Here is a 12198-nt window from a genome sequence, read left to right on the forward strand (position 1 = left end):
GGGACCCTACATGAGATAATGAGTTCACTTATCAAGAGGCCACAAATAAAAGGCTGTGATGATGTGGGTCTGGAGGGGACCCAGGCTGGAGATTCAAAACTGAGTGACAGATTTACATGGGTCCAGAAGCCTTTGAGGGTGTGGGGGAATGTCAAATGTAGTGGATTAAATGGCGCCCCCCCAACCCCACCAAATTGCATTCATGTCCTACTACCTGGATCATGTGAATGTGACCTTATTTGGAAAAAGGGACCTTACAGATACTATTAAGTTACAGATTAGGGGAGCTATTATGGTGGTTCCGGGCCTGTAAGAGTCATCAGCATTCAGGGAGGCTTCAGTGCCAAGCCTCCTTGGATTACCTGGGTAGACCTCCCAATCTGCCCTGGATTAGCTGGGTAGACCCTACAGCCAATGACAGTTGTTTTTATAAGAAACAGAAGGGCAGACGCTGAGGAGAAGGGCAGGTGAAGATGGAGGCAGAGATTCGTGTGATACAGCCACAAGCCAAGGAACTTCTGAGCCACCAGAAGCTGGAAGAGGCAAGGAGGGGTTCGCCCCTAGAGGCTTCAGAGGGAGCACACCCTGGTAACATTTTGATTTTGGACTTCTGGCCTCCAGAACTGTGAGAGAATAAACTTCTATTGACTTAAACCACCCAATTCGTGGTAATTTGTTGTGGCAGCCCCAGGAAATGAATAGATCAGGAGCCCAGATGGAGTCTGAGGGTCTTACGTTAAGCGCTGGGTGAAGTGAGGCCGCAAAGGCAGAGGTCAGAAATGGTATCTTCTGGGTGGAGGCAGGTAGAGGAAAAGGAATGTAAAGACAAATGAATTGCCACTTCCTGCAAGGCAGGAAGACCAAGGAGACATGATCCTCAGAAGTCCTGCCCCTTCTCAAGGCCTCAGATTTTTAGGAGGATACCTGACCAATGCTGTGGTCCTGAGCTGCCTGGACTCCGTGAAAGTCTTACTCATGCCCTTGGAGACTAAATCCTACAGTGTGGAGCAAGGTATTAAGGAGATATCCATCCATTCAAGGAGTTAGCAAATACTTATTGAGCCCAGTTCTGTGGTGGGAAAATGGCAATGGATAAATGCATGCATAGTTTATGTACTCCCAGACCTCCCAGTCCGGGAGGGGGGAAGATGCTACCCAAGCGATGATTCAATTTTATCAACTGTGGCAAGTGTTATGAAGCACATAGAGACATGAGAAGCTGTTATGGGAGGTTTTTGGTTGTTTCTTTTTTGAGGCAGAGTCTTGTTCTTGTCACCCAGGCTGGAGTGCAATGGCGCCATCTTGGCTCACTGTAACCTCTGCCTCCTGGGTTCAAGCGATTCTCCCATCTCAGCCTCCCTAGTAGCTGGGATTAAAGGTATTTGCCATCATGCGCGGCTATTTTTTTTTTTTTTTTTTTTTTTTTTTGAGATGGAGTCTCACTCTGTCGCCCAGGCTGGAGTACGGTGGCGCGATCTCGACTCACTGCAAGCTCTGCCTCCCGGGTTCACGCCATTCTCCTGCCTCAGCCTCCCAAGTAGCTGGGACTACAGGTGCCCACCACTACGCCCGGCTAATTTTTTGTATTTTTAGTAGAAATGGGGTTTCACCATGTTAGCCAGGATGGTCTCGATCTCCTGACCTCGTGATCCGCCTGCCTCGGCCTCCCAAAGTGCTGGGATTATAGGTGTGAGCCACTGCGCCCGGCTATGACCAGCTAATTTTTGTATTGTTGTAGAGACAGGGTTTCACCATGTCGGCCATGCTGGTCTCGAACTCCTGACCTCAGGTGATCCGTCTGCCTCAGGCTTCCGAAGTGCTGGGATTACAACCGTGAGCCACTGTGCCTGGTCTGTTATGGGAGGTTTTGACCTACACAGGGAAGTAAGGAAAATCTCTCTGCCTCTGAGGGAATCTGAAGGATTCTGAAGGTTTTAATCAGAGGGGGAAAATTTTTTTCTAGACAGACGGAACAGCTTGTACAAAGGTCTGGGGTGGGGAGGGCGAATGGCCAATTAGAGGGACTGGAAGAAGTTCGATGTGGTTACAGAAGTGAGCAGAGGCCAAACCATGTGGAACCTTATAAGCCACCTTTCGATGTTTCTCAAGATCAGTGCAATTTCCCATCTGCAAGTAATGGGCTCAGATCTGCATTTTGAGATCATCAGGGTTGTAGTGAAGGAGAGATGAGAGGGAACAAAAGTGGAGGAGTAGCCAGTTAGGAAAGTGTTGCCGTCACTCATGTGAAAAAGATGGAGAGAAGTGGGTGGATTAGAGGGAGATTTAGGGGTAAAATTGAACAGACTTGGGATAAAGGTGAAGAGTCTGGAGACGAGGGAGAGGGAGCTGCTAAGTATGACTCCTAGGCTTCTGGTTAGGTAACTGATGGGAAGTATTTCCTTTAGTACAGCAGTGAAGACAGTGTGTGTGGAGGTGGGAGATGTGGGGGAGAACAAGAACTCTGTGTTGGACATGTTGCCATTGAGGTGCTGTGGACACTCAAGTGGGGATGTACACTGAACAATGAGTTATATGAATTTGGGGTTCAGCAGTAAGGATAAGGGTAAAGAGAGAAATTTGTGTCACCTGCGTGTAAAGAGAAGAGGGAAATGGAAAGCCTAGACTTGAGCTTTGAGGAACCCCCAAACTTTACTAATAGGGAGAGGATGCTGAAGAAGCTTAAGCAGAGGTGGCCATAGAGGATGAGGGGAAACCAAGGGAAATCAGTGTTCCAGGGGGGCAGTGGCCATCGCTGGGTGTCAAACACTGCTCAGGGCCCTGGCAGATGAGGTCTGAAGAACAGCCGTTGAATTTAGAGATTGGAGGCTATAGTTTATCGAGACCTGGTTTGGTGCTGTTAGGGAGCTAGAAGGCTGATGGCAGGGCCTGAAGAGTGGGAGAGACAGCTCTTTTAGGGCCTGAAGAGTGGGAGAGACGTGAGGATGAGGAGACAGCTCTTTCAAGAAATTTTGCTGTGGTTAAGAACAGAGATACTCAGTAGGGTCGAATGAGGGTTTTGTTCCCATAGCAGAGACTTGAACACATTTATAGGCCAATGGGAAAGATCCAGTTGAGAGCGGATGGTTGAGCCTTCAGGAGAGAAAAGGGATGATCCATGGGACAAGCTCCTGAGAAGGGGGAGGAGATGGAAGGAAGCTTCTGTGCATGTAGCAGATGCAGGAGGGTTTCTGTGTGGTTTTAGCCGGGCTCGGGCCGGTGGCTGACGCAGGCAGGAACAGTGCCTCACCCATGCTTTATGTGTATTTCCGTGTGCGTGCTCTTGCTTTCCCCAGGTCTGGGCCGCCTGCCTGGCCCGTGTGCCACAGGGAATATCCACACTGGGGCCGGGTGGAGGCTGGGCATCTCCCGCTCTGGGCTTGCTCCCTGATGAGATTCTCAGACCGTGTTTCCCCTCATTCATGAGGAAGGTTCACAGAGCAGGCGTGGGAACTTGCCTGGCCGCCAGGGCCTCCTCCCGCTCAGGCTGAGGTTTACTGCATCTCTGTCCTTATTGCCTTCTAGACTGGATTGGCTCAACCAGGTGTCCACTCTTTTTGGCCCATGGCATAAAGAAGGGTTTGGGCAACCCACTGTGCCCCAGGTTGTTACCGCCCCCCCGCCCCCCCAGCCTTTGATGGGTCCCCTTCTCATCAATCCATTACCCCTGCACATGCCACCAGGACTGCCTGAACTGCCAGGGACTCTCTGAACCCCTCTGGGAGCTCAGTCCTGGGAATGGGCCTCCCAATCTTGGTCTCCAGGGGGTGGGCCCCAGGTCTCTAGTCTTCCTCAGGGCCTTCTCCACTGGTCTGCCTCCTCTCCTGATACCCAGTTCCTAGCCGGGGTGACCCCAGCCTCCTGTGCTGGGAAGAAGGGGCCCGTGTACCCGGCAGGGCCCCCCAGGCAATGGGCATGAGCGCAGGCAGGGAAATCCGTCAGACTCCAGGGACGCTCTCCCTACAGCCCCAGCGCGGGGATCGGGTCGTGGCGACCTCTCCAGGCGCCCGGGGGCTGGGGAGGAGGGCGGGCCAAGGCCCGCAGGTGGGGGGCGCCAAAGCCAGGCGGGCGCGGAGTACGTGCGGTGGGCTGCGGGCGGCATGAAGGGCGCGGGCCGCCAGCTCCGGCTCCAGCTTCACGCTCCGGCTCCCGCTCCCGCGAGGTCGGGTAGCCTGGGCGTTCCCAGGGGTCGCAGAGAACTGCGAACCCCGCCGGAGCCCCCGGAGCTCAGAGCCTGGACGCAGGCGGGCGTGTGGAGCGTGAGGTGGGGACGTGGCGGCGGCTCAAGTGGGCGGAGCCCCAGCCGCGGCCGGAGGCGGAGTCGCCAAGGGAGGAGGCGCCAAGCTGACCCGGCGACGCCGCGGGAGGTTCTGGAAACGCCTGGAGCTGCGAGTGTCCAGGTGAGCGCCCCGCCCGCTCAGCTGCCAGATCAACCCCAGGGCTAGGGCCGCCAGGCGGTGCGTTCTGCCTGCGCGGGGCTGAGAGGGGCCGGGGCCGGGGCCGGGGCCGGGGCCAGGGGTCGCGCTGCTAGCCGCCCGCAAAGCAGTCCGGGCCGCAACGCTGCGCCCTCCGCCCTGTTTCTGCACCCGTCTGGGTTCTTGTCTCGCCGTCCGCAAGCCTTCCCGAGCTCAGGGTGGTGAGGTCAGCGGCGCCCTTCGTGCGGTCCCCTCGGCGGTCGGGCAGGCCTGGGAACTTGGCAGCCCTTCCCTGTCAGGCTCCCGGGAAGTGGCGGCCTGACCCCGGGCTGTTGACTGTTGGGAGCAGGGGTGCGGCGTCCGCCTGGCCCTGAGGGGCTGCTTCATATTGGCTAGGCCCGTTTTCCAACCCCCCAAGGACTGGGAGTCCGAGGTCTTCTCCTGGCAGGGTCCAGCTTGGAGCCCATTAGATGGGTCATTGGATCAGAAAGTCTTTTCTCCCCCAGACATCCTTGTGGAACCTGCGTTGTTTTTCCTTGGCAGCCGCGGAGACCCGTGATAATTCGTTAACTAATTCAACAAACGGGACCCTTCTGTGTGCCAGAAACCGCAAGCAGTTGCTAACCCAGTGGGACAGGCGGATTGGAAGAGCGGGAAGGTCCTGGCCCGGAGTGGTGTGGTAAGCGCTGTGCTGGAAGGGAATGCGGGCTGTGGGTACTTGGTGGAGGACTGGCTGCCTCTGGCCAGGGGACTTACCGGAAGAGGTGACCCATGAGCTGAAGTGGTCAGAGGAAGGCTGGCAAAAGGGCACTGTGGACAGAGGAACAGCCTATATGAGTGGGAACAGAGACCTTGGCCAATGCCATTCCTTATGGCATTGTAGTGGAAGCAAGGTGATGGGGAAGGAACACTGTAGGGGATAGCTGTCCACGGACGCTGTCCACAAGACCCTGGAGTGAGACGATGTGCCTGGTACTGTGCCGTGCATGTGTAAGATGCCCAGTTGGCCCTCGCAGCATGAGCCTGGATCAGGACACTTCCTGCCTCAGGTATTGCTGGGCAGCCCACGTGGGCCCCTGGCCTTTGTGTTCTATTTGATCCTTTAAGATGGTGCAGGAGGATACAAAAAATTGGATGTGGTGGCGTGTGTCTGTAGTCCTAGCTACTCGGGAGGCTGAGGCAGGAGAATCACATGAGCCTGGGAGGCAGAGGTTGCAGTGAGCCGAGATCGCGCCACTGCACTCCAGCCTGGGCGACAGAGCGAGACTCCATCTCAAAAAAATAAAAAAGAAAAAACAGATGATGCAGGAGAGCATTGGGATCCCTCCCAAGACTGAAATTGTTGTCTTTTGCTGTAGAGTGACACCCGAGATTTGTGCTTCTTGATCTAGACTACCTGGGGCCTCACAGCCTCAGCCCTCTTGTAGGAGATCCTGTCCTAAGAGCAAGGGCTGGAGTTCATCACTTTGTAACTTGGGGCATTCTTAAGTATCCCAGACTTTGCAGAGATCCATTGTCCACCTAAGAATTTATAGGATGTTTTTGGGATCTGCTGCTTGTTCTCAGCCTATATCTCATCTGACATTAATGGGTTTCATAATTTAGTCTCTGTTAAATGAACTCGAATTTCCTTTGGCTTGTACTTAAACTGCCCCTGAAGTGCCCAAGGTGCAGCCTCTCACTGTGGTTCTGGGCCTCAGGGCCCAGTCTCTCTGTTTGCTTCTCCCCACTCACAGAATGTTTGATCTTTGGATTCTTTTCTTTTAGGGCCTCCTTGTTCTTACACAGTGGAGTGTCCACTGTGTGGCCCAGCCAATGAAGCCACGTAGCAAGGATGGAATGAGTTGGCTGGGGGCCTCATCCCAAAGATGCTGTCATACTGGATCACCCTAGTTCTTTAAGAGCTTAGCAGGGAGACTTGGTGACAGCTTAGCTGAGACATTGTCTGTGGCATGTGATAGGCCCTTGTATCCTGTTGAAAGCTCTGCATTGGGGTACTCTAGACAGTGCTTACTTAGTCACTGGTTTAGACTGGCCCCAGCTGATCTCAGTTCATCCCTTGAGTGCCTCCTGCCTGTTTGGCTTCTGACTAGAGCGTGCCTGGGGCTGGCACGAGGGAGGAGAGAGAAGAGGTGGCTAAGGCACTATTCTTGCCTGTGGGTAGCTCGTACTCTGAGATTGCTGCTTCATATTGGCAGCTGGCCATGTGCCAGGGGAGGAGCCCAGCTGTGAGTGCTCATCAAAGGAAGAGACTACGTGGGTGCAGCTCTGAGGAATGAGTCGGTTGAGGGAATCTAGGGTCTCCTCATTTCCTAAGAAGGCCTCCCTTTTTCACTCTGCCCTCCCACATCCTTGGGAGCGTCTGAGACTGTAAGCAAGGCCTTGGCTGATTTGTGGCCACGCTGGCTGATAGTGTGCAGAGGGCTAGGAGGTGTGTCTCTGGCTCCTGGGGTCTGTCAAGAGTTTACTGTTAGGCAGATGGAAGTTGGCAGGAAAAGCTGTGATGCAAGTACATGCAAGCCCAGCAGAGTGCTGGAGTGAGAGTTAAACTTCGGGAAAGTTGCTCACATCTAACAATTTGGACATTTGAAGTTCCTTAGGGTAAGACATCAGCCTGTCCTGGAGCAAAGAGGGCTGGAAGGTCCTGTGGTCTGTGGGCTTTGTGTTAGGGACATGGAATGAAGGATAGAAAGACAGTTTTTTTTTTTTTTTTTTCTCAGAGCAGAGGGGAATGAAAAGTCTGGATGATTTACTGGAGCTCTAGAAGAGAGTTCTTGTTCAGTTGGTGTCATTGCAGGGCAGAGGATTAAGTGTTTGGGTAGAATGCTCTCCAGCTCAGATGGAATCTGTCTGAACCTGGTAAGAGACCAGCATCTGCTCTGGACCTTTCAGGAAGTGCTTGCTTAGAGTGTGGCCTGTTTTGTACCTGGCACTCTGAGGGCCAGGGTGTAGTGGAGATCCTCAGGCCTGGGTACTTGCAGGAGCCTGGAATGAGCAGATCAGAGGCATGTAAGTGTGTGAGATCCTAGAGTATTGGTCCAGTCCTTCGCCTTTTGCTAGAGGACGTTGCTTGATGAGCTTTAGAACCAGTGATTGACCAGTTCCAAGGTTATCCCCTGAATTAAATGTTTCATCTCTTGTTGAGCTCCTGGGACGTGGAGATCGCCCAATTTCTGCCTTGTGTGCATCTTCACTGTCCCCTAGTCTGGACCTTCTTTCTCACCCAGGAATCAGCTGACTTGGGCTGGGCAGCTGGCTGCCTCAGGTCCACTGATGTTTCTCTGCTGCCCTTGGTACTAATGATTGACATAAATTATGCCTAGTGTGGGGCTACCTGCCAACATCTGTCATCATATTCAGTCCTCCAACAGCCCTATGAGATATAGGTCCTAGTATTGTCTCTATTATATACATGGGGAAACTGAGGAATCCTGTAACTTGTCCAAGGTCACAAAGCTGGGAAGTGGTATAGAACTGGGGTTTAACTTTTAGTATGTCTGACCCTAGGGCAGGTGTGCCTATCCATTCGACTGTACTGCCTTGCCCTGAGCTGGACTGGCTGGTTATTTGTGAGTGCTGTCTTGTCTAAGGTAGGAGTGACTGCCTATCTGAACTTAACGGACCATGGTGCTGTTTTCTGGGTCCATGTTGCATTCCTCCCTCTGGTGAGATCCAGCCAGGGATGTCATGGACCTGCTTTATGAACCTTTGGTGTAACCCATGATAAAGTCCTTAACCTGGGCAGGCATGCTCTTCCTGGGCAAAGTGTGGCTCCCCTGTTTGGGAGTCCATTGCACTTTAAGGTAACAGATAGATTACTGAGTAGGACTGGATGGCTGCAATATCTAGCAGAGTGTGTTTTGCGTTTGACTTTTGGTTCTGTCATTGATTTGTTGTCAGATGTCAGGTATGCAGGAAACCCTCTCTCAGCCTCAGCTGTTTGTCATTTGTATCTATCTTATATCTGAAATGGAGGTACTTATCTAGCTTAGAAGGTTTGGGTGAGAATTAGATAATAGAAATGAAAGATTTTTGGAAACAAATAGTGGTTATCTCAGACTAGGTTCCCAGAAACAGCCTGAGACAGAGCTTAAGTACTTAATGCTTTATTGGAAGGTGTAATTGCAGGACAGCCAAGGTGAGGGAAAAGAAAAGTGAGGTGCAGGCCCGTGTGATGGCTCAGGCCGTGCGATGGCTCCCGCCTGTAATCCCAGCACTTTGGGAGGCCGAGGCGGGTGGATTGCCTGAGGTCAGGAGTTTGAGACCAGCCTGGCCAATATGGTGAAACCCTGTCTCTACTAAAAATACAAAAATTAGCTGGGCATGGTGGCACACGCCTGTAGTCCAAGCTACTCGGGAGACTGAGGCAGGAGAATCCCTTGAACCTGGGAGGTGGAGGTTGCATTGAGCCAAGATTGCGCCACTGTACTCCAGTCTGGGCAACAGAGCGAGACTGTCTCAAAAAAATAAAAAAAGTGAGATATAAAGGAGGATGGGAGGTGGTGTTTTAGCAAGCTGGCTACTCTGCACAGAGATGTACTCGGTTACCCTACGAGGGCCCTTTGGTAGCCACTGGGGAGACCAGTCTGGTACTTCAACAGTCTGGAGATAGTGAGAGGAGCCAGAGATTCTAGCTTGGGCCTGGATAGTCTCCACCACTGAGCTGAGGCAAAGTAAATACCCTGGGACCTGGGAGACGGGTGAGACCAAGAGGTTGCAAGGTGGGACATAAGAGGCATCCAATATAGTGGTATATGGATTTTATCCTCGAGTGTAGTTCCCTTTTATGAGTTAGTCTCATTCAGACTGCCAAGTCTCTGCTGAGACTGTGACTGAAAACCCAACTTGGGTTTTGCATGTCGATTTTAACAGCCTTCTCTGCTACTTCATTGTCTAGTTACTGAAGCAAGACTTTGTGGTGGTGTTGATGGTATCCAGGTGGGAAAGTGGAAGTCAACCACTGTTCATGTACTAGATAGAGAATGTATGTGGATAGCTACAGATAAACATCTTGGCTTTATTAGGTTCTTGGTGAAGGAGAATATTTTTCACATAAAGTAGTTGTTGAAGATATGAAACCTGGCATGGTGAGATGAGGCTGGAGAGGGCAGCAGGGCCTGGTCACACAGTCAAAAGGACCCTTTGGGCTAAAGAGTTTGGACTTTATCCTGATGGCAGTAGAGAGCCAAAGGAGGGCTTTGATAAACCATGCTGGCTACTTTGTAGAGCAAAGGTGGGAGGAAGGCCAGATGAGATGTGGAGAGGCCAGTGTAGTGGGGGCCAGGATGGCTGTAGGGGAAGTTAGGGGTGGCTCAGATCAGGGTGATGACTGAGGCTCAGGAGAGTAGGGTGCCCCCCATACTTGCCTAGGGTGCCGTGACAGCAGCTTATGGGCCTGAATGGACATCCACATGCTTTGGTGGCAGGGTCTCCTGGAGCCTCTGGATCCTCTTAGGCTGAACACACAGGTCCTTTCAGCTCTGTTATCCTAGAGTTGGGGGTGGTGGGGAGCCGTGTCCAGTTAGGTTTTCCGCCTTCATAGAAGGCAGGCAGCTTCTTGTTCTGTGCCAAGCAAGACCAGTTTGTTCTCAGCAAGCTCATGTTCTGTCTCTAGGCTGTTAAATACATTGTTAAAACTCAAGCTGTTGCATTTGGGTTGCAGCTGGGAGCTTGGCAGAGGGTCTGCCTGATGAGGTAAGGAGAGAAGCTAAGGACACTGCTGGTTTGCAGCTGGAAACATCTTTTCATGGCCATTTGGCCAGATTGTCAATGTCTTTTCCAAAGATCAGGCTTGGTGGGACCTCTGGTGTATGTCTTGGAATTGCCCTGTGTTTAGAAACAGTGCCAGTCGCCTGTTGGGTGACTCACTGTTGCTGGGATGTTGGCAGGTTTTGCAGGACCTCCCTGTGGGGGTCCAAACACTGGGGCTGGCAGGGCCCCTTTGGAGTCTATTTGAGAAGGACCTGCTTTGTTTTCTTTACATTTTAAGCATATGATAAAATAATTTTAAAAATTGCTATAGAATTTCTTGTAGAAAGAGTAGAGAAACAAATCAGCATAAAACTAAAAAGAAATTATTTCACCAAGATAGAGCCAGACGTATAACTCTTTTCTTGCATCTCTCTGTATACACACATACATTAATTTTTCCCTGCCAAAATGGAATTATAGAGTGCATATTATTTGGGGCCCACTTTTCTCACTTAACAGTATGCTTTGATCTCTCCATGTTGATATATAGTATTCATTCTTAATATACTCCATAAAAACTCATTGTATAGAAGAAATGTAAAATCTTCTATTGTTGTAGTTTCCTAATTTGAACAAGTCTGAGGTGAAGTATTTTTCATTGTGTTCCTGGTATGAGGCAGGCATTGTTTTAAACTCTGGGCATGCAGCACAGATAAAACTCAGTATTGGTTTTCTGCTCAAGGCTGGTGTCACTTTGTTTTTTATAAAAGAGAGTTTGACATTGTTCACCTCCAGACATATTCCACTTGGATTTTGAGGGTTTCTGGCAGGGCTTTTGGCAGCACTGGACACTTTGTAGGGGCACTCAGCAGGTACACATACTTTCACCTACTCTGTCTTAAGCTGTGCATAGTTATAAGATGGGATGGGAATTGGCCTTTCCCACATTGTGGGGCACAGTCCCTCTTGGATGCTGCCTCTTCCCAGTCTAACCCTAATTAGAGGACTTTTTGTACAGAGCCTTTTGAGTTAAGGGGCCCAGGCTTGGGAGAAATGGGGTAGGGCTCCAGAGTACCCTTGCCTGAGATGTCAGTGTTGATGTGGTAGTCTGGGAGCTGCTACTTGGAGGTGCCCAGCTCTCCAGGCTAGCAGAGTTAGTTATCCACTTTTCCCACCAGAGTAAGACTTTGCAGGCTCTTGGTAGGCAAGTCATCTGTGATTACCTGTGATTCTTTGAGGCTCTGCCCAAACCCCATCTGTAATTCTTTGAGGCTCTGCCTCCAGGCTGAGATTCAAGAATGGGCTCAGTCTAAGCCAGATCGCACATTCCAGAGAAATGACAGCTGGTATTCATGTAATGAAGAAACCTGGCTTTTCCCTGAGTGCTGTGAGGTATGAACCATAGATGATAGGAGCAGAATGGTTTGAAAGGAATGGACAGACTTCCTCCCTGGAATTTGGCCTCTAAAAAGGTATGCAACTGTAGCTGGAGACACACCTGGGGAGAGATGCTGGGTTCCCCACTTCCAACCATGTCTGGTTTGGAATCCTGCCTGGGCTCTGTTCTCCCACCACCCCAGCTCTGAGGAGCAGTCAGCTGGTCCCTTTCTGTTCACAGATACATCCTCCCAGCTCTATGTTTTCACTGTCCCCTCCCTACATACATACAGAAGGAGCTGAGCCTGAGCCAGTCAAGTGTTTTGAGGAACAAGGAACAGACACCCAATCCCTTAGGTGTAAGGGGCTTGTGCAAGCAAGAGAGAGGCCTTCTGAAATCCTGGGATAGAGAAGACAGTATAGTAAGGCCTTGAAGCAGACCTGTGGCTAGAACTAGGAGGGCCTGGACTCTGCCTCAGGGCCAGCCCAGGCCTACTCACTTTCTCTTGATGACTTGCTCTCTTCTGCTGCTCTAACTCCCTAATGGACTGCTCAGCACAATACTGTCTACCCTGCAGCAGGTTCCAGATTGAAAGATAATTGTCCTGTGTGTCTTGGGACCCCTACACCTAGACTATGATAGGAAGACTGTCAGCTCTGCAGGCATTTGGCATAGGCATGAACACATGGGGCCATTCACTTATTCTTTCCTTGTGAT

General features: G+C 51.3%; 1 protein-coding gene across 7 annotated transcripts in view; it reads left to right on the forward strand.

Moving 5' to 3' along the window:
* Window positions 1-4287: 4287 nt before the first annotated feature.
* P4HA2 (prolyl 4-hydroxylase subunit alpha 2) overlaps window positions 4288-12198 on the forward strand; it is a 35327-nt gene continuing 27416 nt past the window's right edge. For 5 of the 7 annotated variants that reach the window (XM_017872042.1, XM_017872041.1, XM_017872040.1 and 2 more), the window contains exons 1-2: window positions 4288-4397; window positions 4956-5091. The gene's annotated coding sequence lies outside the window, so the exon portion shown is untranslated. Of the gene's footprint in view, window positions 4639-4918; window positions 5092-12198 lie in introns of all 7 variants that reach the window. The other 2 variants (XM_017872039.1, XM_017872038.1) reach the window with 2 other exon arrangements.

Source organism: Rhinopithecus bieti, unplaced genomic scaffold (assembly GCF_001698545.2).
Source record: "Rhinopithecus bieti isolate Rb0 unplaced genomic scaffold, ASM169854v2 scaffold_5889, whole genome shotgun sequence".
NCBI lineage: Eukaryota > Metazoa > Chordata > Mammalia > Primates > Cercopithecidae > Rhinopithecus > Rhinopithecus bieti.